Genomic DNA, 24483 nt, shown 5'->3' on the forward strand with positions numbered 1-24483 from the left:
TTTTTAGATGTTTCAGGAAACACCATACACTTCTCCCGAGTGTCTGTTGGCAATTTACATCCCGCCCATCAGCATAACAAGGCTCCCAGTTCTCCATGGCCTGTCCTGCCTTTCTGGATTTTACACTTTTTTCAGATGGTCCTTTTGACCGGGGGGAAGTGAGACTTCATTGCAGTGCAGATTTCCTTTGCAAGCTTGCTTGGTTGGCCAAAAAGGGCGTATGCGTTTTTTCTTGAATATATTCAGGAAAAAACGCATACGCCCTTTTTGGCCAAGTGCATCATTGTGGACGTTCTGCATCTTTTCCTATGCTTTCAATGCAATTCCAGTCTAGCTCCTGGAATCGGTTTCCTGCAATTCTGCCCCGCTTTCAAGTCCTCTTGGCAGCCTTACTTCAGTATATTTTTGGATGATAGCTGTCATTTATAACTCTGCAGGTTTGTGAATTACAGTGCCCCTGAGCTCCTTTCTTCAACTCGCTTTCTTGTGACCTGCCCGCAACACCGCAGGATGGCTTCAGGCCCTAATCTGGTTCCGGCACGGCACGCTGAGCCTTTGGTTAATTCCTCTTCCTGGTGGGAAATGAGTTAAATTTGCCCGTCCAGACACCTCCAGCTAGTCTCTCATTGGTTCTCGCTATTCCTGTTCATCTTCCGCAGAAATTGCAAACTGGGCCAAACAGGAGGTTAAAGGGACTGACTCTCCAAGTCGGGAGAGTGTTAGTAAAGCGTCTGGAATGTTGCACCCGAGTACCAGGGTACGAAAACTGAGAAATATTTGAACACGTCTCCCGATCACATGGTTGATCATACTCTAGGTTCCACATGCATGTTTTAGCTGAAGGAAGAATACCTTAAACCTGGAGAGTTGAGACCCGTGTAATGGGTACCATGCAATATGACTTCAAAGGGTCTTCATTTGCTCACCGAATCTCTCCAATCCTATCACTGCTGCGTTTATGCCCCTGTACACACGCTTGATTCTCTTTTGGAGACATAGCAATCCATAGGTTTTAAGATACTTACTAGTCAGGTACATTCTTAGGCGTTTAATATAGGGTGTTGAGTCCATTTCGTTGAGCAAGGAGTAGCTCTTGTCTATTCCATATTTGGCTTAAGGAACTTTATCTGTGCTCATTTCAATCTCTGGTTTTATGCAGCACCCCAACTCACCTTTCCCCTTAAGCAAGCATAAGTTGGTTTTCTAAATTGGAGACCCGGTTCTGTTCTGTAATTCAGTTCCTGTGTAGCCAAGTTTACATTCCGTGTATTAGTGATATCTTATGATGTTTCTTTTTCTGTGTGACTTATTTCAGTTAGAATCATCGTACCTGAATCCACTCATTATGCTGCTACGGGCCTGATGACATAGATTTCATTGCTGAGTGATGCTGCATTGTACGTAAGTACCACAAGTTCTTTATCCATTTTTCACTTTCTGTGATATTGAACTTGTACGGTAAACGAGGTTCTTGTAAACAGAGGCGTCCCAAACTTTGGGGTGGCTGTGTCTTTTTGATTTTAATTTCCCTAAGCTATAGGACCATAAGTGGAAGTGCCCTAGGCTCTGTTGCTTTGTTTTTTAGATGTTTCAGGAAACACCATAGGCTTCTCCCGAGTGTCTGTTGGCAATTTACATCCCGCCCATCAGCATAACAAGGCTCCCAGTTCTCCAAGGCCTGTCCTGCCTTTCTGCATTTTACACTTTTTTCAGATGGCCCTTTTGACCTGGGGGAAGTGAGACTTCATTGTAGTGCAGATTTCCTTTGCAAGCTTGCTTGGTTGGCCAAAAAGGGCGTATGCGTTTTTTCCTGAATATATTCAGGAAAAAACGCATACGCCCTTTTTGGCCAAGTGCATCATTGTGGACGTTCTGCCTCTTTTCCTATGCTTTCAATGCAATTCCAGTCTACCTCCTGAAATCGGTTTCCTGCAATTCTGCCCCGCTTTCAAGTCCTCTTGGCAGCCTTACTTCAGTATATTTTTGGATGATAGCTGTCATTTATAACTCTGCAGGTTTGTGAATTACAGTGCCCCTGAGCTTCTTTCTTCAACTCGCTTTCTTGTGACCTGGCCGCAACACCGCAGGATGGCTTCAGGCCCTAATCTGGTTCCGGCACGGCACGCTGAGCCTTCGGTTAATTCCTCTTCCTGGTAGGAAATGAGAGTTAAATTTGCCCGTCCAGACACCTCCAGCTTGTCTCTCATTGGTTCTCGCTATTCCTGTTCATCTTCCGCAGAAATTGCAAACTGGGCCAAACAGGAGGTTAAAGGGACTGACTCTCCAAGTCGGGAGAGTGTCAGTAAAGCGTCTGGAATGTTGCACCCGAGTACCAGGGTACGAAAACTGAGACATATTTGAACACGTCTCCCGATCACATGGTTGATCATACTCTAGGTTCCACATGCATGTTTTAGCTGAAGGAAGAATACCTTCAAACTGGGTAGTTGAAACCCGTGGAATGGGTACCATGCAATATGACTTCAAAGGGTCTTCATTTGCTCACCGAATCTCTCCAATCCTATCACTGCTGCGTTTATTCCCCTGTACACATGCTTGATTCTCTTTCGGAGACATAGCAATCCATAGGTTTTAAGATACTTATTAGTCAGGTACATTCTTAGCAGTTTAATATGGGGTGTTGAGTCCTTTTCGTTGAGGAAGTAGTAGTTCTTGTCTATTCCATATTTGGCTTAAGGAACTTCATCTGTGCTCATTTCAATCTCTGGTTTTATGCAGCACCCCAACTCACCTTTCCCCTTAAGCAAGCATAAGTTGGTTTTCTAAATTTGAGACACTGTTCTGTTCTGTAATTCAGTTCCTGTGTAGCCAAGTTTACATTCCGCGTATTAGTGATATCTTATGATGTTTGTTTTTCTGTGTGACTTATTTCCGTTAGAATCATCATACCTGAATCCACTCGTTGTGCTGCTAAGGGCCTGATGACATAGATTTCATTGCTGAGTGATATTGCTTTGTAACTAATTACCACAAGTTCTTTATCCATTTTTCAATTTCTGCGATGTTGAACTTGTACTGTAAACGAGGTTCTTGTAAACAGAGGCGTCCCAAACTTTGAGGTGGCTGTATCTTTTTGATTTTAATTTCCCTAAGCTTTAGGACCGTAAGTGGAAGTGCCCTAGGCTCTGTTGCTTTGTTTTTTAGATGTTTCAGGAAACACCATACACTTCTCCCAAGTGTCTGTTGGCAATTTACATCCCGCCCATCAGCATAACAAGGCTCCCAGTTCTCCATGGCCTGTCCAGCCTTTCTGGATTTTACACTTTTTTCAGATGGCCCTTTTGACCGGGGGGAAGTGAGACTTCATTGTAGAGCAGATTTCCTTTGCAAGCTTGCTTGGTTGGCCAGAAAGGGCGTATGCGTTTTTTCCTGAATATATTCAGAAAAAAACACATACGCCCTTTTTGGCCAAGTGCATGATTGTGGACGTTCTGCCTCTTTTCCTATGCTTTCAATGCAATTCCAGTCTACCTCCTGAAATCGGTTTCCTGCAATTCTGCCCCGCTTTCAAGTCCTCTTGGCAGCCTTACTTCAGTATATTTTTGGACGATAGCTGTCATTTATAACCCTGCAGGTTTGTGAATTACAGTGCCCCTGAGAGCCTTTCTTCAACTCGCTTTCTTTTTAGCTGGCCGCAACACTGCAGGATGGCTTCAGGCCCTAATCTGGTTCCATCACGGCACGCTGAGCCTTTGGTTATTTCCTCTTCCTGGTGGGAAATGAGAGTTAAATTTGCCCGTCCACACACCTCCAGCTAGTCTCTCATTGGTTCTCCCTATTCCTGTTCATCTTCCGCAGAAATTGCAAACTGGGCCAAACAGGAGGTTAAAGGCGCTGACTCTCCAAGTGGGGAGAGTGTTAGTAAAGCGTCTGGAATGTTGAACCCGACTACCAGGGGAGGAAAACTGACACATATTTGTACACGTCTCCCGTTCACATGGTTGATCACACTCTGGGTTCCACATGCATGTTTTAGCTGAAGGAAGAATACCTTAAACCTGGGTAGTTGAAACCCGTGGAATGGGTACCATGCAATATGACCTCAAAGGGTCTTCATTTGCTCACCGAACCTCTCCAATCCTATCACTGCTGCGTTTATGCCCCTGTACACACGCTTGATTCTCTTTTGGAGACATAGCAATCCATAGGTTTTAAGATACTTACTAGTCAGGTACATTCTTAGGCGTTTAATATGGGGTGTTGAGTCCATTTCGTTGAGCAAGGAGTAGCTCTTGTTTATTCCATATTTGGCTTAAGGAACTTTATCTGTGCTCATTTCAATCTCTGGTTTTATGCAGCACCCCAACTCACCTTTCCCCTTAAGCAAGCATAAGTTGGTTTTCTAAATTTGAGACACTCTTCTGTTCTGTAATTCAGTTCCTGTGTAGCCAAGTTTACATTCCGTGTATTACTGATATCTTATGATGTTTCTTTTTCTGTGTGACTTATTTCTGTTAGAATCATCGTACCTGAATCCACTCATTATGCTGCTACGGGCCTGATGACATAGATTTCATTGCTGAGTGATACTGCATTGTACGTAAGTACCACAAGTTCTTTATCCATTTTTCACTTTCTGTGATATTGAACTTGTACGGTAAACGAGGTTCTTGTAAACAGAGGCGTCCCAAACTTTGGGGTGGCTGTGTCTTTTTGATTTTAATTTCCCTAAGCTATAGGACCATAAGTGGAACTGCCCTAGGCTCTGTTGCTTTGTTTTTTAGATGTTTCAGGAAACACCATACACTTCTCCCGAGTGTCTGTTGGCAATTTACATCCCGCCCATCAGCATAACAAGGCTCCCAGTTCTCCATGGCTTGTCCTGCCTTTCTGGATTTTACACTTTTTTCAGATGGCCCTTTTGACCGGGGGGAAGTGAGACTTCATTGTAGTGCAGATTTCCTTTGCAAGCTTGCTTGGTTGGCCAAAAAGTTCATATGCGTTTTTTCCTGAATATATTCAGGAAAAAACGCATATGCCCTTTTTGGCCAAGTGCATCATTGTGGACGTTCTGCCTCTTTACCTATGCTTTCAATGCAATTCCAGTCTACCTCCTGAAATTGGTTTCCTGCAATTCTGCCCCACTTTCAAGTCCTCTTGGCAGCCTTACTTCAGTATATTTTTGGACGATAGCTGTCATTTATAACTCTGCAGGTTTGTGCATTACAGTGCCCCTGAGCTCCTTTCTTCAACTCGCTTTCTTGTGAGCTGGCCGCAATACCACAGGATGGCTTCAGGCCCTAATCTGGTTCCGGCACGGCACGCTGAGCCTTTGGTTAATTCCTCTTCCTGGTGGGAAATGAGTTAAATTTGCCCGTCCAGACACCTCCAGCTAGTCTCTCATTGGTTCTCGCTATTCCTGTTCATCTTCCGCAGAAATTGCAAACTGGGCCAAACAGGAGGTTAAAGGGACTGACTCTCCAAGTCGGGAGAGTGTTAGTAAAGCGTCTGGAATGTTGCACCCAAGTACCAGGGTACGAAAACTGAGACATATTTGAATACGTCTCCCGATCACATGGTTGATCATACTCTAGGTTCCACATGCATGTTTTAGCTGAAGGAAGAATACCTTAAACCTGGGAAGGTGAAACCCGTTCAATGGGTACCATGCAATATGACTTCAAAGGGTCTTCATTTGTTCACCGAACCTCTCCAATCCTATCACTGCTGCGTTTATGCCCCTGTACACATGCTTGATTCTCTTTTGGAGACATAGCAATCCATAGGTTTTAAGATACTTACTAGTCAGGTACATTCTTAGGCGTTTAATATGCGGTGTTGAGTCCATTTCGTTGAGCAAGGAGTAGCACTTGTCTATTCCTTATTTGGCTTAAGGAACTTTATCTGTGCTCATTTCAATCTCTGGTTTTATGCAGCACCCCAACTCACCTTTCCCCTTAAGCAAGCATAAGTTGGTTTTCTAAATTTAAGACCCTGTTCTGTTCTGTAATTCAGTTCCTGTGTAGCCAAGTTTACATTCCGTGTATTACTGATATCTTTTGATGTTTCTTTTTCTGTGTGACTTATTTCAGTTAGAATCATCATACCTGAATCCACTCATTGTGCTGCTAAGGGCCTGATGACATAGATTTCATTGCTGAGTGATATTGCTTTGTAAGTAAATATCACAACTTCTTTATCCATTTTTCACTTTCTGCGATGTTGAACTTGTACTGTAAATGAGTTTCTTGTAAACAGAGGCGTCCCAAACTTTGGGGTGGCTGTGTCTTTTTGATTTTAATTTCCCTAAGCTAAAGGACCATAAGTGGAAGTGCCCTAGGCTCTGTTGCTTTGTTTTTTAGATGTTTCAGGAAACACCATACACTTCTCCCGAGTGTCTGTTGGCAATTTACATCCCGCCCATCAGCATAACAAGGCTCCCAGTTCTCCATGGCCTGTCCTGCCTTTCTGGATTTTACACTTTTTTCAGATGGCCCTTTTCACCAGGGGGGAAGTGAGACTTCATTGTAGTGCAGATTTCCTTTGCAAGCTTGCTTGGTTGCCCAGAAAGGGCGTATGCCTTTTCTCCTGAATATATTCAGGAGAAAAGGCATACGCCCTTTTTGGCCAAGTGCATCATTGTGGACGTTCTGCCTCTTTTCCTATGCTTTCAATGCAATTCCAGTCTACCTCCTGAAATCGGTTTCCTGCAATTCTGCCCCGCTTTCAAGTCCTCTTGGCAGCCTTACTTCAGTATATTTTTGGACGATAGCTGTCATTTATAACTCTGCAGGTTTGTGAATTACAGTGCCCCTGAGCTTCTTTCTTCAACTCGCTTTCTTGTGACTGGCCGCAACACCGCAGGATGGCTTCAGGCCCTAATCTGGTTCCGGCAAGGCACGCTGAGCCTTCGGTTAATTCCTCTTCCTGGTAGGAAATGAGAGTTAAATTTGCCCGTCCAGACACCTCCAGCTTGTCTCTCATTGGTTCTCGCTATTCCTGTTCATCTTCCGCAGAAATTGCAAACTGGGCCAAACAGGAGGTTAAAGGGACTGACTCTCCAAGTCGGGAGAGTGTTAGTAAAGCGTCTGGAATGTTGCACTCGAGTACCAGGGTACGAAAACTGAGACATATTTGAACACGTCTCCCGATCACATGGTTGATCATACTCTAGGTTCCACATGCATGTTTTAGCTGAAGGAAGAATACCTTAAAACTGGGTAGTTGAAACCCGTGGAATGGGTACCATGCAATATGACTTCAAAGCGTCTTCATTTGCTCACCGAATCTCTCCAATCCTATCACTGCTGCGTTTATGCCCCTGTACACATGCTTGATTCTCTTTCCGAGACATAGCAATCCATAGGTTTTAAGATACTTACTAGTCAGGTACATTCTTAGGCGTTTAATATGGGGAGTTGAGTCCATTTCGTTGAGCAAGGTGTAGCTCTTGTCTATTCCATATTTGGCTTAAGGAACTTTATCTGTGCTCATTTCAATCTCTGGTTTTATGCAGCACCCCAACTCACCTTTCCCCTTAAGCAAGCATAAGTTGGTTTTCTAAATTTGAGACCCTGTTCTGTTTTGGAATTCAGTTCCTGTGTAGCCAAGTTACATTCCGTGTATTAGTGATATCTTATGATGTTTCTTTTTCTCTGTGACTTATTTCAGTTAGAATCATCGTACCTGAATCCACTCATTATGCTGCTACGGGCCTGATGACATAGATTTCATTGCTGAGTGATACGGCATTGTACGTAAGTACTACAAGTTCTTTATCCATTTTTCACTTTCTGTGATATTGAACTTGTACGGTAAACGAGGTTCTTGTAAACAGAGGCGTCCCAAACTTTGGGGTGGCTGTGTCTTTTTGATTTTAATTTCCCTAAGCTATAGGACCATAAGTGGAAGTGCCCTAGGCTCTGTTGCTTTGTTTTTTAGATGTTTCAGGGAACACCATACACTTCTCCGGAGTGTCTGTTGGCAATTTACATCCCGCCCATCAGCATAACAAGGCTCCCAGTTCTCCATGACCTGTCCTGCCTTTCTGGATTTTACACTTTTTTCAGATGGCCCTTTTGACTGGGGGGAAGTGAGACTTCATTGTAGTGCAGATTTCCTTTGCAAGCTTGCTTGGTTGGCCAAAAAGGGCGTATGCGTTTTTTCCTGAATATATTCAGGAAAAAACGCATACGCCCTTTTTGGCCAAGTGCATCATTGTGGACGTTCTGCCTCTTTTCCTATGCTTTCAATGCAATTCCAGTCTACCTCCTGAAATCGGTTTCCTGCAATTCTGCCCCGCTTTCAAGTCCTCTTGGCAGCCTTACTTCAGTATATTTTTGGACGATAGCTGTCATTTATAACTCTGCAGGTTTGTGAATTACAGTGCCCCTGAGCTCCTTTCTTCAACTCGCTTTCTTTTGACCTGGCCGCAACACCTCAGGATGGCTTCAGGCGCTAATTTGGTTCTAGCCCGGCACGCTGAGCCTTTGGTTAATTCCTCTTCCTGGTAGGAAATGAGAGTTAAATTTGCCCGTCCAGACACCTCCAGCTAGTCTCTCATTGGTTCTCGCTATTCCTGTTCATCTTCCGCAGAAATTGCAAACTGGGCCAAACAGGAGGTTAAAGGTACTGACTCTCCAAGTCGGGAGAGTGTTAGTAAAGCGTCTGGAATGTTGCACCCGAGTACCAGGGTACGAAAACTGAGACATATTTGAACACATCTCCCGATCACATGGTTAATCATACTCTAGGTTCCACATGCATGTTTTAGCTGAAGGAAGAATACCTTAAAACTGGGTAGTTGAAACCCGTGGAATGGGTACCATGCAATATGACTACAAAGGGCCTTCATTTGCTCACCGAATCTCTCCAATCCTATCACTGCTGTGTTTATGCCCCTGTACACATGCTTGATTCCCTTTCGGAGACATAGCAATCCATAGGTTTTAAGATACGTACTAGTCAGGTACATTCTTAGGCGTTTAATATGGGGTGTTGAGTCCTTTTCGTTGAGCAAGGAGTAGCTCTTGTCTATTCCATATTTGGCTTAAGGAACTTTATCTGTGCTTATTTCAATCTCTGGTTTTATGCAGCACCCCAACTCACCTTTCCCCTTAAGCAAGCATAAGTTGGTTTTCTAAATTTGAGACCCTGTTCTGTTCTGTAATTCAGTTCCTGTGTAGCCAAGTTTACATTCCGTGTATTACTGATATCTTATGATGTTTCTTTTTCTGTGTGACTTATTTCAGTTAGAATCATCATACCTGAATCCACTCATTGTGCTGCTAAGGTCCTGATGACATAGATTTCATTGCTGAGTGATATTGCTTTGTAAGTAAATACCACAAGTTCTTTATCCATTTTTCACTTTCTGCGATGTTGAACTTGTACTGTAAACGAGGTTCTTGTAAACAGAGCTGTTCCAAATTTTGGGGTGGCTGTGTCTTTTTGATTTTAATTTCCCTAAGCTATAGGACCATAAGTGGAAGTGCCTTAGGCTCTGTTGCTTTGTTTTTTAGAAGTTTCAGGAAACACCATACACTTCTCCCTAGTGTCTGTTGGCAATTTACATCCCACCCATTAGCATAACAAGGCTCCCAGTTCTCCATGGCCTGTCCTGCCTTTCTGGATTTTACACTTTTTTCAGATGGCCCTTTTGACCGGGGGGAAGTGAGACTTCATTGTAGTGCAGATTTCCTTTGCAAGCTTGCTTGGTTGGCCAAAAAGGGCGTATGCGTGTTTTCCTGAATATATTCAGGAAAAAACGCATACGCCCTTTTGGTCAAGTGCATCATTGGGGACGTTCTGCCTCTTTTCCTATGCTTTCAATGCAATTCCAGTCTACCTTCTGAAATCGGTTTCCTGCAATTCTGCCCCGCTTTCAAGTCCTCTTGGCAGCCTTACTTCAGTATATTTTTGGATGATAGCTGTCATTTATAACTCTGCAGGTTTGTGAATTACAGTGCCCCTGAGCTCTTTTCTTCAACTCGCTTTCTTGTGATCTGGCCGCAACACCGCAGAATGGCTTCAGGCCCTAATCTGGTTCTGGCACGGCACGCTGAACCTTTTGTTAATTCCTCTTCCTGGTAGGAAATGAGAGTTAAATTTGCCCGTCCAGACACCTCCAGCTAGTCTCTCATTGGTTCTCCCTATTCCTGTTCATCTTCCGCAGAAACTGCAAACTGGGCCAAACAGGAGGTTAAAGGGACTGACTCTCCAAGTCGGGAGAGTGTTAGTAAAGCGTCTGGAATGTTGCACCCGAGTACCAGGGTACGAAAACTGAGACATATTTGAACACGTCTCCCGATCACATAGTTGATCATGCTCTAGGTTCCACATGCATGTTTTAGCTGAAGGAAGAATACCTTAAACCTGGAGAGTTGAGACCCGTGTAATGGGTACCATGCAATATGACTTCAAAGGGTCTTCATTTGCTCACCGAACCTCTCCAATCCTATCACTGCTGCGTTTATGCCCCTGTACACACGCTTGATTCTCTTTTGGAGACATAGCAATCCATAGGTTTTAAGATACTTACTAGTCAGGTACATTCTTAGGCGTTTAATATGGGGTGTTGAGTCCATTTCGTTGAGCAAGGAGTAGCTCTTGTCTATTCCATATTTGGCTTAAGGAACTTTATCTGTGCTCATTTCAATCTCTGGTTTTATGCAGCACCCCAACTCACCTTTCCCCTTAAGCAAGCATAAGTTGGTTTTCTAAATTTGAAACCCTGTTCTGTTCTGTAATTCAGTTCCTGTGTAGCCAAGTTTACATTCCGTGTATTACTGATATCTTATGGTGTTTCTTTTTCTGTGTGACTTATTTCAGTTAGAATCATCATACCTGAATCCACTCATTGTGCTACTAAGGGCCTGATGACATAGATTTCATTGCTGAGTGATATTGCTTTGTAAGTAAATACCACAACTTCTTTATCCATTTTTCACTTTCTGCGATGTTGAACTTGTACTGAAAACGAGGTTCTTGTAAACAGAGGCGTCCCAAACTTTGGGGTGGCTGTGTCTTTTTGATTTTAATTTCCCTAAGCTATAGGACCATAAGTGGAAGTGCCCTAGGCTCTGTTGCTTTGTTTTTTAGATGTTTCAGGAAACACCATACACTTCTCCCGAGTGTCTGTTGGCAATTTACATCCCACCCATCAGCATAACAAGGCTCCCAGTTCTCCATGGCCTGTCCTGCCTTTCTGGATTTTACACTTTTTTCAGATGGCCCTTTTGACCGGGGGGAAGTGAGACTTCATTGTAGTGCAGATTTCCTTTGCAAGCTTGCTTGGTTGGCCAAAAAGGGCATATGCGTTTTATCCTGAATATATTCAGGAAAAAACGCATACGCCCTTTTTGGCGAAGTGCATCATTGTGGACATTCTGCCTCTTTTTCTATGCTTTCAATGCAATTCCAGTCTACCTCCTGAAATCGGTTTCCTGCAATTCTGCCCCGCTTTCAAGTCCTCTTGGCAGCCTTACTTCAGTATATTTTTGGACGATAGCTGTCATTTATAACTCTGCAGGTTTGTGAATTACAGTGCCCCTGAGCTCCTTTCTTCATCTCGCTTTCTTTTGAGCTGGCCGCAACACCGCAGGATGGCTTCAGGCCCTAATCTGTTTCCGGCATGGCATGCTGAGACTTTGGTTATTTCCTCTTCCTGGTGGGAAATGAGAGTTAAATTTGCCCGTCCAGACACCTCCAGCTAGTCTCTCATTGGTTCTCCCTATTCCTGTTCATCTTCCACAGAAATTGCAAACTGGGCCAAACAGGAGGTTAAAGGCGCTGACTCTCCAAGTGGGGAGAGTGTTAGTAAAGCGTATGGAATGTTGCACCCGAGTACCAGGGGAGGAAAACTGAGACATATTTGAACACGTCTCCCGTTCACACGGTTGATCATACTCTGGGTTCCACATGCATGTTTTAGCTGAAGGAAGAATACCTTAAATCTGGAGAGTTGAGACCCGTGGAATGGGTACCATGCAATATGACTTCAAAGGGTCTTCATTTGCTCACCGAACCTCTCCAATCCTATCACTGCTGCGTTTATGTCCCTGTACACACGCTTGATTCTCTTTTGGAGACATAGCAATCCATAGGTTTTAAGATACTTACTAGTCAGGTACATTCTTAGGCGTTTAATATGGGGTGTTGAGTCCATTTCGTTGAGCAAGGAATAGCTCTTGTCTATTCCATATTTGGCTTAAGGAACTTTATCCGTGCTCATTTCAATCTCTGGTTTTATGCAGCACCCCAACTCACCTTTCCCCTTAAGCAAGCATAAGTTGGTTTTCTAAATTTAAGACCCTGTTCTGTTCTGTAATTCAGTTCCTGTGTAGCCAAGTTTACATTCCGTGTATTACTGATATCTTTTGATGTTTCTTTTTCTGTGTGACTTATTTCAGTTAGAATCATCATACCTGAATCCACTCATTATGCTGCTACGGGCCTGATGACATAGATTTCATTGCTGAGTGATGCTGCATTGTACGTAAGTACCACAAGTTCTTTATCCATTTTTCACTTTCTGTGATATTGAACTTGTACGGTAAACGAGGTTCTTGTAAACAGAGGCGTCCCAAACTTTGGAGTTGCTGTGTCTTTTTGATTTTAATTTCCCTAAGCTATAGGACCATAAGTGGAAGTGCCCTAGGCTCTGTTGCTTTGTTTTTTAGATGTTTCAGGAAACACCATACACTTCTCCCCAGTGTCTGTTGGCAATTTACATCCCGCCCATCAGCATAACAAGGCTCCCAGTTCTCCATGGCCTGTCCTGCCTTTGTGGATTTTACACTTTTTTCTGATGGCCCTTTTGACTGGGGGGAAGTGAGACTTCATTGTAGTGCAGATTTCCTTTGCAAGCTTGGTTGGTTGGCCAAAAAGGGCGTATGCGTTTTTTCCTGAATATATTCAGGAAAAAACGCATACGCCCTTTTTGGCCAAGTGCATCATTGTGGACATTCTGCCTCTTTTTCTATGCTTTCAATGCAATTCCAGTCTACCTCCTGAAATCGGTTTCCTGCAATTCTGCCCCGCTTTCAAGTCCTCTTGGCAGCCTTACTTCAGTATATTTTTGGACGATAGCTGTCATTTATAACTCTGCAGGTTTGTGAATTACAGTGCCCCTGAGCTCCTTTCTTCATCTCGCTTTCTTTTGAGCTGGCCGCAACACCGCAGGATGGCTTCAGGCCCTAATCTGTTTCCGGCATGGCATGCTGAGACTTTGGTTATTTCCTCTTCCTGGTGGGAAATGAGAGTTAAATTTGCCCGTCCAGACACCTCCAGCTAGTCTCTCATTGGTTCTCCCTATTCCTGTTCATCTTCCACAGAAATTGCAAACTGGGCCAAACAGGAGGTTAAAGGCGCTGACTCTCCAAGTGGGGAGAGTGTTAGTAAAGCGTATGGAATGTTGCACCCGAGTACCAGGGGAGGAAAACTGAGACATATTTGAACACGTCTCCCGTTCACACGGTTGATCATACTCTGGGTTCCACATGCATGTTTTAGCTGAAGGAAGAATACCTTAAATCTGGAGAGTTGAGACCCGTGGAATGGGTACCATGCAATATGACTTCAAAGGGTCTTCATTTGCTCACCGAACCTCTCCAATCCTATCACTGCTGCGTTTATGTCCCTGTACACACGCTTGATTCTCTTTTGGAGACATAGCAATCCATAGGTTTTAAGATACTTACTAGTCAGGTACATTCTTAGGCGTTTAATATGGGGTGTTGAGTCCATTTCGTTGAGCAAGGAATAGCTCTTGTCTATTCCATATTTGGCTTAAGGAACTTTATCCGTGCTCATTTCAATCTCTGGTTTTATGCAGCACCCCAACTCACCTTTCCCCTTAAGCAAGCATAAGTTGGTTTTCTAAATTTAAGACCCTGTTCTGTTCTGTAATTCAGTTCCTGTGTAGCCAAGTTTACATTCCGTGTATTACTGATATCTTTTGATGTTTCTTTTTCTGTGTGACTTATTTCAGTTAGAATCATCGTACCTGAATCCACTCATTATGCTGCTACGGGCCTGATGACATAGATTTCATTGCTGAGTGATGCTGCATTGTACGTAAGTACCACAAGTTCTTTATCCATTTTTCACTTTCTGTGATATTGAACTTGTACGGTAAACGAGGTTCTTGTAAACAGAGGCGTCCCAAACTTTGGAGTTGCTGTGTCTTTTTGATTTTAATTTCCCTAAGCTATAGGACCATAAGTGGAACTGCCCTAGGCTCTGTTGCTTTGTTTTTTAGATGTTTCAGGAAACACCATACACTTCTCCCGAGTGTCTGTTGGCAATTTACATCCCGCCCATCAGCATAACAAGGCTCCCAGTTCTCCATGGCCTGTCCTGCCTTTGTGGATTTTACACTTTTTTCTGATGGCCCTTTTGACTGGGGGGAAGTGAGACTTCATTGTAGTGCAGATTTCCTTTGCAAGCTTGGTTGGTTGGCCAAAAAGGGCGTATGCGTTTTTTCCTGAATATATTCAGGAAAAAACGCATACGCCCTTTTTGGCCAAGTGCATCATTGTGGACGTTCCGCCTCTTTTCCTATGCTTTCAATGCAATTCCAGTCTACCTCCTGAAATCGGTTTCCTGCAATTGTGCCCTGCTTTCAAGTCCACTTGGCAGCCTTACTTCAGTATATTTTTGGATGATAGCTGTCATTTATAACTCTGCAGGTTTGTGAATTACAGTGCCCCTGAGCTCCTTTCTTCAACTCGCTTTCTTTTGAGCTGGCCACAACACCGCAGGATGGCTTCAGGCCCTAATCTGGTTCCGGCACGGCATGCTGAGCCTTTGGTTATTTCCTCTTCCTGGTGGGAAATGAGAGTTAAATTTGCATGTCCAGACACCTCCAGCTAGTCTGTCATTGGTTCTCCCTATTCCTGTTCATCTTCCACAGAAATTGCAAACTGGGCCAAACAGGAGGTTAAAGGCGCTGACTCTCCAAGTTGGGAGAGTGTTAGTAAAGCGTCTGGAATGTTGCACCCGAGTACCAGGGGAGGAAAACTGAGACATATTTGAACACGTCTCCCAATCACACAATTGATCATACTCTAGGTTCCACATGCATGTTTTAGCTGAAGGAAGAATACCTTAAACCTGGGTAGTTGAAACCCGTGGAATGGGTACCATGCAATATGACTTCAAAGGGTCTTCATTTGCTCACCGAACCTCTCCAATCCTATCACTGCTGCGTTTATGCCCCTGTACACATGCTTGATTCTCTTTCAGAGACATAGGAATCCATAGGTTTTAAGATACTTACTAGTCAGGTACATTCTTAGGCATTTAATATGCAGTGTTGAGTCCATTTCGTTGAGCAAGGAGTAGCTCTTGTCTATTCCATATTTGGCTTAAGGAACTTTATCTGTGCTCATTTCAATCTCTGGTTTTATGCAGCACCCCAACTCACCTTTCCCCTTAAGCAAGCATAAGTTGGTTTTCTAAATTTGAGACCCTGTTCTGTTCTGTAATTCAGTTCCTGTGTAGCCAAGTTTACATTCCGTGTATTACTGATATCTTATGATGTTTCTTTTTCTGTGTGACTTATTTCAGTTAGAATCATCGTACCTGAATACACTCATTACGCTGCTACGGGCCTGATGACATATATTTCATTGCTGAGTGATATTGCTTTGTAAGTAAATACCAAAAGTTCTTTATCTATTTTTCACTTTCTGCGATGTTGAACTTGTACTGTAAACGAGGTTCTTTTAAACAGAGGCGTCCCAAACTTTGGGGTGGCTGTGTCTTTTTGATTTTAATTTCCCTAAGCTATAGGACCATAAGTGGAAGTGCCCTAGGCTCTGTTGCTTTGTTTTTTAGATGTTTCAGGAAACACCATAGGCTTCTCCCGAGTGTCTGTTGGCAATTTACATCCCGCCCATCAGCATAACAAGGCTCCCAGTTCTCCATGGCCTGTCCTGCCTTTCTGCATTTTACACTTTTTTCAGATGGCCCTTTTGACCGGGGGGAAGTGAGACTTCATTGTAGTGCAGATTTCCTTTGCAAGCTTGCTTGGTTGGCCAAAAAGGGCGTATGCGTTTTTTCCTGAATATATTCAGGAAAAAACGCATACGCCCTTTTGGTCAAGTGCATCATTGTGGACGTTCTGCCTCTTTTCCTATGCTTTCAATGCAATTCCAGTCTACCTTCTGAAATCAGTTTCCTGCAATTCTGCCCCGCTTTTAAGTCCTCTTGGCAGCCTTACTTCAGTATATTTTTGGATGATAGCTGTCATTTATAACTCTGCAGGTTTGTGAATTACAGTGCCCCTGAGCTCTTTTCTTCAACTCGCTTTCTTGTGACCTGGCCGCAACACCGCTGGATGGCTTCAGGCCCTAATCTGGTTCTGGCACGGCACGCTGAGCCTTTTGTTAATTCCTCTTCCTGGTAGGAAATGAGAGTTAAATTTGCCCGTCCAGACACCTCCATCTTGTCTCTCATTGGTTCTCCCTATTCCTGTTCATCTTCCGCAGAAACTGCAAACTGGGCCAAACAGGAGGTTAAAGGGACTGACTCTCCAAGTCGGGAGAGTGTTAGTAAAGCGTCTGGAATTTTGCACCCGAGTACCAGGGTACGAAAACTGAGACATATTTGAACACATCTCCCGATCACATGGTTGATCATACTCTAGGTTCCACATGCATGTTTTAGCTGAAGGAAGAATACCTTAAAACTGGGTAGTTGAAACCCGTGGAATGGGTACCATGCAATATGACTTCAAAGGGTCTTCAGTTGCTCACCGAATCTCTCCAATCCTATCACTGCTGCGTTTATGCCCCTGTACACATGCTTGATTCTCTTTCGGAGACATAGCAATCCATAGGTTTTAAGATACTTACTAGTCAGGTACATTCTTAGGCGTTTAATATGGGGAGTTGAGTCCATTTCGTTGAGCAAGGAGTAGCTCTTGTCTATTCCATATTTGGCTTAAGGAACTTTATCTGTGCTCATTTCAATCTCTGGTTTTATGCAGCACCCCAACTCACCTTTCCCCTTAAGCAAGCATAAGTTGGTTTTCTAAATTTGAGACCCTGTTCTGTTTTGGAATTCAGTTCCTGTGTAGCCAAGTTACATTCCGTGTATTAGTGATATCTTATGATGTTTCTTTTTCTGTGTGACTTATTTCAGTTAGAATCATCGTACCTGAATCCACTCATTATGCTGCTACGGGCCTGATGACATAGATTTCATTGCTGAGTGATACGGCATTGTACGTAAGTACCACAAGTTCTTTATCCATTTTTCACTTTCTGTGATATTGAACTTGTACGGTAAACGAGGTTCTTGTAAACAGAGGCGTCCCAAACTTTGGGGTGGCTGTGTCTTTTTGATTTTAATTTCCCTAAGCTATAGGACCATAAGTGGAAGTGCCCTAGGCTCTGTTGCTTTGTTTTTTAGATGTTTCAGGAAACACCATACACTTCTCCCGAGTGTCTGTTGGCAATTTACATCCCGCCCATCAGCATAACAAGGCTCCCAGTTCTCCATGACCTGTCCTGCCTTTCTGGATTTTACACTTTTTTCAGATGGCCCTTTTGACCGGGGGGAAGTGAGACTTCATTGTAGTGCAGATTTCCTTTGCAAGCTTGCTTGGTTGGCCAAAAAGGGCGTATGCGTTTTTTCCTGAATATATTCAGGAAAAAACGCATACGCCCTTTTTGGCCAAGTGCATCATTGTGGACGTTCTGCCTCTTTTCCTATGCTTTCAATGCAATTCCAGTCTACCTCCTGAAATCAGTTTCCTGCAATTCTGCCCCGCTTTCAAGTCCTCTTGGCAGCCTTACTTCAGTATATTTTTGGACGATAGCTGTCATTTATAACTCTGCAGGTTTGTGAATTACAGTGCCCCTGAGCTCCTTTCTTCAACTCGCTTTCTTTTGACCTGGCCGCAACACCGCAGGATGGCTTCAGGCCCTAATTTGGTTCTAGCCCGGCACGCTGAGCCTTTGGTTAATTCCTCTTCCTGGTAGGAAATGAGAGTTAAATTTGCCCGTCCAGACACCTCCAGCTAGTCTCTCATTGGTTCTCGCTATTCCTGTTCATCTTCCGCAGAAATTGCAAACTGGGCGAAACAGGAGGTTAAAGGTACTGACTCTCCAAGTGGGGAGAGTGTTAGTAAAGCGTCTGGAATGTTGCACCCGAGTACCAGGGTACGAAAACTGAGACATATTTGAACACATCTCCCGATCACATGGTTAATCATACTCTAGGTTCCACATGCATGTTTTAGCTGAAGGAAGAATACCTTAAAACTGGGTAGTTGAAACCCGTGGAATGGGTACCATGCAATATGACTACAAAGGGCCTTCATTTGCTCACCGAATCTCTCCAATCCTATCACTGCTGTGTTTATGCCCCTGTACACATGCTTGATTCCCTTTCAGAGACATAGCAATCCATAGGTTTTAAGATACTTACTAGTCAGGTACATTCTTAGGCGTTTAATATGGGGTGTTGAGTCCTTTTCTTTGAGCAAGGAGTAGCTCTTGTCTATTCCATATTTGGCTTAAGGAACTTTATCTGTGCTTATTTCAATCTCTGGTTTTATGCAGCACCCCTACTCACCTTTCCCCTTAAGCAAGCATAAGTTGGTTTTCTAAATTTGAGACCCTGTTCTGTTCTGTAATTCAGTTCCTGTGTAGCCAAGTTTACATTCCGTGTATTACTGATATCTTATGATGTTTCTTTTTCTGTGTGACTTATTTCAGTTAGAATCATCATACCTGAATCCACTCATTGTGCTGCTAAGGGCCTGATGACATAGATTTCATTGCTGAGTGATATTGCTTTGTAAGTAAATACCACAAGTTCTTTATCCATTTTTCACTTTCTGCGATGTTGAACTTGTACTGTAAACGAGGTTCTTGTAAACAGAGCTGTTCCAAATTTTGGGGTGGCTGTGTCTTTTTGATTTTAATTTCCCTAAGCTATAGGACCATAAGTGGAAGTGCCTTAGGCTCTGTTGCTTTGTTTTTTAGAAGTTTCAGGAAACACCATACACTTCTCCCGAGTGTCTGTTGGCAATTTACATCCCGCCCATCAGCATAACAAGGCTCCCAGTTCTCCATGGCCTGTCCTGCCTTTCTGGATTTTACACTTTTTTCAGATGGCCCTTTTGACCGGGGGGAAGTGAGACTTCATTGTAGTGCAGATTTCCTTTGCAAGCTTGCTTGGTTGGCCAAAAAGGGCGTATGCGTTTTTTCCTGAATATATTCAGGAAAAAACGCATACGCCCTTTTGGTCAAGTGCATCATTGTGGACGTTCTGCCTCTTTTCCTATGCTTTCAATGCAATTCCAGTCTACCTTCTGAAATCAGTTTCCTGCAATTCTGCCCCGCTTTCAAGTCCTCTTGGCAGCCTTACTTCAGTATATTTTTGGATGATACCTGTCATTTATAACTCTGCAGGTTTGTGAATTACAGTGCCCCTGAGCTCTTTTCTTCAACTCGCTTTCTTGTGACCTGGCCGCAACACCGCTGGATGGCTTCAGGCCCTAATCTGGTTCTGGCACGGCACGCTGAACCTTTTGTTAATTCCTCTTCCTGGTAGGAAATGAGAGTTAAATTTGCCCGTCCAGACACCTCCATCTTGTCTCTCATTGGTTCTCCCTATTCCTGTTCGTCTTCCGCAGAAACTGCAAACTGGGCCAAACAGGAGGTTAAAGGGACTGACTCTCCAAGTCGGGAGAGTGTTAGTAAAGCGTCTGGAATTTTGCACCCGAGTACCAGGGTACGAAAACTGAGACATATTTGAACACATCTCCCGATCACATGGTTGATCATACTCTAGGTTCCACATACATGTTTTAGCTGAAGGAAGAATACCTTAAAACTGGGTAGTTGAAACCCGTGGAATGGGTACCATGCAATATGACTTCAAAGCGTCTTCATTTGCTCACCGAATCTCTCCAATCCTATCACTGCTGCGTTTATGCCCCTGTACACATGCTTGATTCTCTTTCGGAGACATAGCAATCCATAGGTTTTAAGATACTTACTAGTCAGGTACATTCTTAGGCGTTTAATATGGGGAGTTGAGTCCATTTCGTTGAGCAAGGAGTAGCTCTTGTCTATTCCATATTTGGCTTAAGGAACTTTATCTGTGCTCATTTCAATCTCTGGTTTTATGCAGCACCCCAACTCACCTTTCCCCTTAAGCAAGCATAAGTTGGTTTTCTAAATTTGAGACCCTGTTCTGTTTTGGAATTCAGTTCCTGTGTAGCCAAGTTACATTCCGTGTATTAGTGATATCTTATGATGTTTCTTTTTCTGTGTGACTTATTTCAGTTAGAATCATCGTACCTGAATCCACTCATTATGCTGCTACGGGCCTGATGACATAGATTTCATTGCTGAGTGATACGGCATTGTACGTAAGTACCACAAGTTCTTTATCCATTTTTCACTTTCTGTGATATTGAACTTGTACGGTAAACGAGGTTCTTGTAAACAGAGGCGTCCCAAACTTTGGGGTGGCTGTGTCTTTTTGATTTTAATTTCCCTAAGCTATAGGACCATAAGTGGAAGTGCCCTAGGCTCTGTTGCTTTGTTTTTTAGATGTTTCAGGAAACACCATACACTTCTCCCGAGTGTCTGTTGGCAATTTACATCCCGCCCATCAGCATAACAAGGCTCCCAGTTCTCCATGACCTGTCCTGCCTTTCTGGATTTTACACTTTTTTCAGATGGCCCTTTTGACCGGGGGGAAGTGAGACTTCATTGTAGTGCAGATTTCCTTTGCAAGCTTGCTTGGTTGGCCAAAAAGGGTGTATGCGTTTTTTCCTGAATATATTCAGGAAAAAACGCATACGCCCTTTTTGGCCAAGTGCATCATTGTGGACGTTCTGCCTCTTTTCCTATGCTTTCAATGCAATTCCAGTCTACCTCCTAAAATCGGTTTCCTGCAATTCTGCCCCGCTTTCAAGTCCTCTTGGCAGCCTTACTTCAGTATATTTTTGGACGATAGCTGTCATTTATAACTCTGCACGTTTGTGAATTACAGTGCCCCTGAGCTCCTTTCTTCAACTCGCTTTCTTTTGACCTGGCCGCAACACCGCAGGATGGCTTCAGGCCCTAATTTGGTTCTAGCCCGGCACGCTGAGCCTTTGGTTAATTCCTCTTCCTGGTAGGAAATGAGAGTTAAATTTGCCCGTCCAGACACCTCCAGCTAGTCTCTCATTGGTTCTCGCTATTCCTGTTCATCTTCCGCAGAAATTGCAAACTGGGCGAAACAGGAGGTTAAAGGTACTGACTCTCCAAGTGGGGAGAGTGTTAGTAAAGCGTCTGGAATGTTGCACCCGAGTACCAGGGTACGAAAACTGAGACATATTTGAACACATCTCCCGATCACATGGTTAATCATACTCTAGGTTCCACATGCATGTTTTAGCTGAAGGAAGAATACCTTAAAACTGGGTAGTTGAAACCCGTGGAATGGGTACCATGCAATATGACTACAAAGGGCCTTCATTTGCTCACCGAATCTCTCCAATCCTATCACTGCTGTGTTTATGCCCCTGTACACATGCTTGATTCCCTTTCGGAGACATAGCAATCCATAGGTTTTAAGATACTTACTAGTCAGGTACATTCTTAGGCGTTTAATATGGGGTGTTGAGTCCTTTTCTTTGAGCAAGGAGTAGCTCTTGTCTATTCCATATTTGGCTTAAGGAACTTTATCTGTGCTTATTTCAATCTCTGGTTTTATGCAGCACCCCAACTCACCTTTCCCCTTAAGCAAGCATAAGTTGGTTTTCTAAATTTGAGACCCTGTTCTGTTCTGTAATTCAGTTCCTGTGTAGCCAAGTTTACATTCCGTGTATTACTGATATCTTATGATGTTTCTTTTTCTGTGTGACTTATTTCAGTTAGAATCATCATACCTGAATCCACTCATTGTGCTGCTAAGGGCCTGATGACATAGATTTCATTGCTGAGTGATATTGCTTTGTAAGTAAATACCACAAGTTCTTTATCCATTTTTCACTTTCTGCGATGTTGAACTTGTACTGTAAACGAGGTTCTTGTAAACAGAGCTGTTCCAAATTTTGGGGTGGCTGTGTCTTTTTGATTTTAATTTCCCTAAGCTATAGGACCATAAGTGGAAGTGCCTTAGGCTCTGTTGCTTTGTTTTTTAGAAGTTTCAGGAAACACCATACACTTCTCCCGAGTGTCTGTTGGCAATTTACATCCCGCCCATCAGCATAACAAGGCTCCCAGTTCTCCATGGCCTGTCCTGCCTTTCTGGATTTTACACTTTTTTCAGATGGCCCTTTTGACCGGGGGGAAGTGAGACTTCATTGTAGTGCAGATTTCCTTTGCAAGCTTGCTTGGTTGGCCAAAAAGGGCGTATGCGTTTTTTCCTGAATATATTCAGGAAAAAACGCATACGCCCTTTTGGTCAAGTGCATCATTGTGGACGTTCTGCCTCTTTTCCTATGCTTTCAATGCAATTCCAGTCTACCTTCTGAAATCGGTTTCCTGCAATTCTGCCCCGCTTTCAAGTCCTCTTGGCAGCCTTACTTCAGTATATTTTTGGATGATAGCTGTCATTTATAACTCTGCAGGTTTGTGAATTACAGTGCCCCTGAGCTCTTTTCTTCAACTCGCTTTCTTGTGATCTGGCCGCAACACCGCAGGATGGCTTCAGGCCCTAATCTGGTTCTGGCACGGCACGCTGAACCTTTTGTTAATTCCTCTTCCTGGTAGGAAATGAGAGTTAAATTTGCCCGTCCAGACACCTCCATCTTGTCTCTCATTGGTTCTCCCTATTCCTGTTCATCTTCCGCAGAAACTGCAAACTGGGCCAAACAGGAGGTTAAAGGGACTGACTCTCCAAGTCGGGAGAGTGTTAGTAAAGCGTCTGGAATGTTGCACCCGAGTACCAGGGTACGAAAACTGAGACATATTTGAACACGTCTCCCGATCACATAGTTGATCATGCTCTAGGTTCCACATGCATGTTTTAGCTGAAGGAAGAATACCTTAAACCTGGAGAGTTGAGACCCGTGGAATGGGTACCATGCAATATGACTTCAAAGGGTCTTCATTTGCTCACCGAACCTCTCCAATCCTATCACTGGTGCATTTATGCCACTGTACACATGCTTGATTCTCTTTCAGAGACATAGCAATCCATAGGTTTTAAGATACTTACTAGTCAGGTACATTCTTAGGCGTTTAATATGCGGTGTTGAGTCCTTTTCGTTGAGCAAGAAGTAGCTCTTGTCTATTCCATATTTGGCTTAAGGAACTTTATCTGTGCTCATTTCAATCTCTGGTTTTATGCAGCACCCCAACTCACCTTTCCCCTTAAGCAAGCATAAGTTGGTTTTCTAAATTTGAGACCCTGTTCTGTTTTGGAATTCAGTTCCTGTGTGGCCAAGTCTACATTCCGTGTATTACTGATATCTTATGATGTTTCTTTTTCTGTGTGACTTATTTCAGTTAGAATCATCATACCTGAATCCACTCATTATGCTGCTAAGGGCCTGATGACATAGATTTCATTGCTGAGTGATATTGCTTTGTAAGTAAATACCACAAGTTCTTTATCCATTTTTCACTTTCTGTGATATTGAACATGTACAGTAAACGAGGTTCTTGTAAACAGAGGCGTTCCAAACTTTGGGCTGGCTGTGTCTTTTTGATTTTAATTTCCCTAAGCTATAGGACCATAAGTGGAACTGCCCTAGGCTCTGTTGCTTTGTTTCTTAGATGTTACAGGAAACACCATACACTTCTCCCTAGTGTCTGTTGGCAATTTACATCCCACCCATCAGCATAACAAGGCTCCCAGTTCTCCATGGCCTGTCATGCCTTTCTGGATTTTACACTTTTTTCAGATGGCCCTTTTGACCGGGGGGAAGTGAGACTTCATTGTAGTGCAGATTTCCTTTGCAAGCTTGCTTGGTTGGCCAAAAAGGGCGTATGCGTTTTTTCCTGAATATATTCAGGAAAAAACGCATACGCCCTTTTTGGCCAAGTGCATCATTGTGGACGGTCTGCCTCTTTTCCTATGCTTTCAATGCAATTCCAGTCTACCTCCTGAAATCGGTTTCCTGCATATCTGCCCTGCTTTCAAGTCCTCTTGGCAGCCTTACTTCAGTATATTTTTGGACGATAGCTGTCATTTATAACTCTGCAGGTTTGTGAATGACAGTGCCCCTGAGCTCCTTTCTTCAACTCGCTTTCTTTTGAGCTGGCCACAACACCACAGGATGGCTTCAGGCCCTAATCTGGTTCCGGCACGGCACGCTGAGCCTTTGGTTAATTCCTCTTCCTGGTGGGAAATGATAGTTAAATTTGCCCGTCCAGACACCTACAGCTAGTCTCTCATTGGTTCTCGCTATTCCTGTTCATCTTCCGCAGAAATTGCAAACTGGGCCAAACAGGAGGTTAAAGGCGCTGACTCTCCAAGTGGGGAGAGTGTTAGTAAAGCGTCTGGAATGTTGCACCCGAGTACCAGGGGAGGAAAACTGAGACATATTTGAACACGTCTCCC

The 24483-nt window shown here is 43.5% G+C and overlaps 1 long non-coding RNA gene across 2 annotated transcripts in view; it reads left to right on the forward strand.

Annotated features, from left to right (window-relative positions):
• The window catches only part of LOC307181289, a 492089-nt gene that overhangs the window by 466998 nt on the left and 608 nt on the right, over positions 1-24483 (forward strand). The gene's annotated exons all lie outside the window — the stretch shown is intronic.

The sequence above is a fragment of the Stenella coeruleoalba genome, assembly GCF_951394435.1.
Source record: "Stenella coeruleoalba genome assembly, contig: scaffold_82, whole genome shotgun sequence".
NCBI classification, from domain to species: Eukaryota; Metazoa; Chordata; class Mammalia; order Artiodactyla; family Delphinidae; genus Stenella; species Stenella coeruleoalba.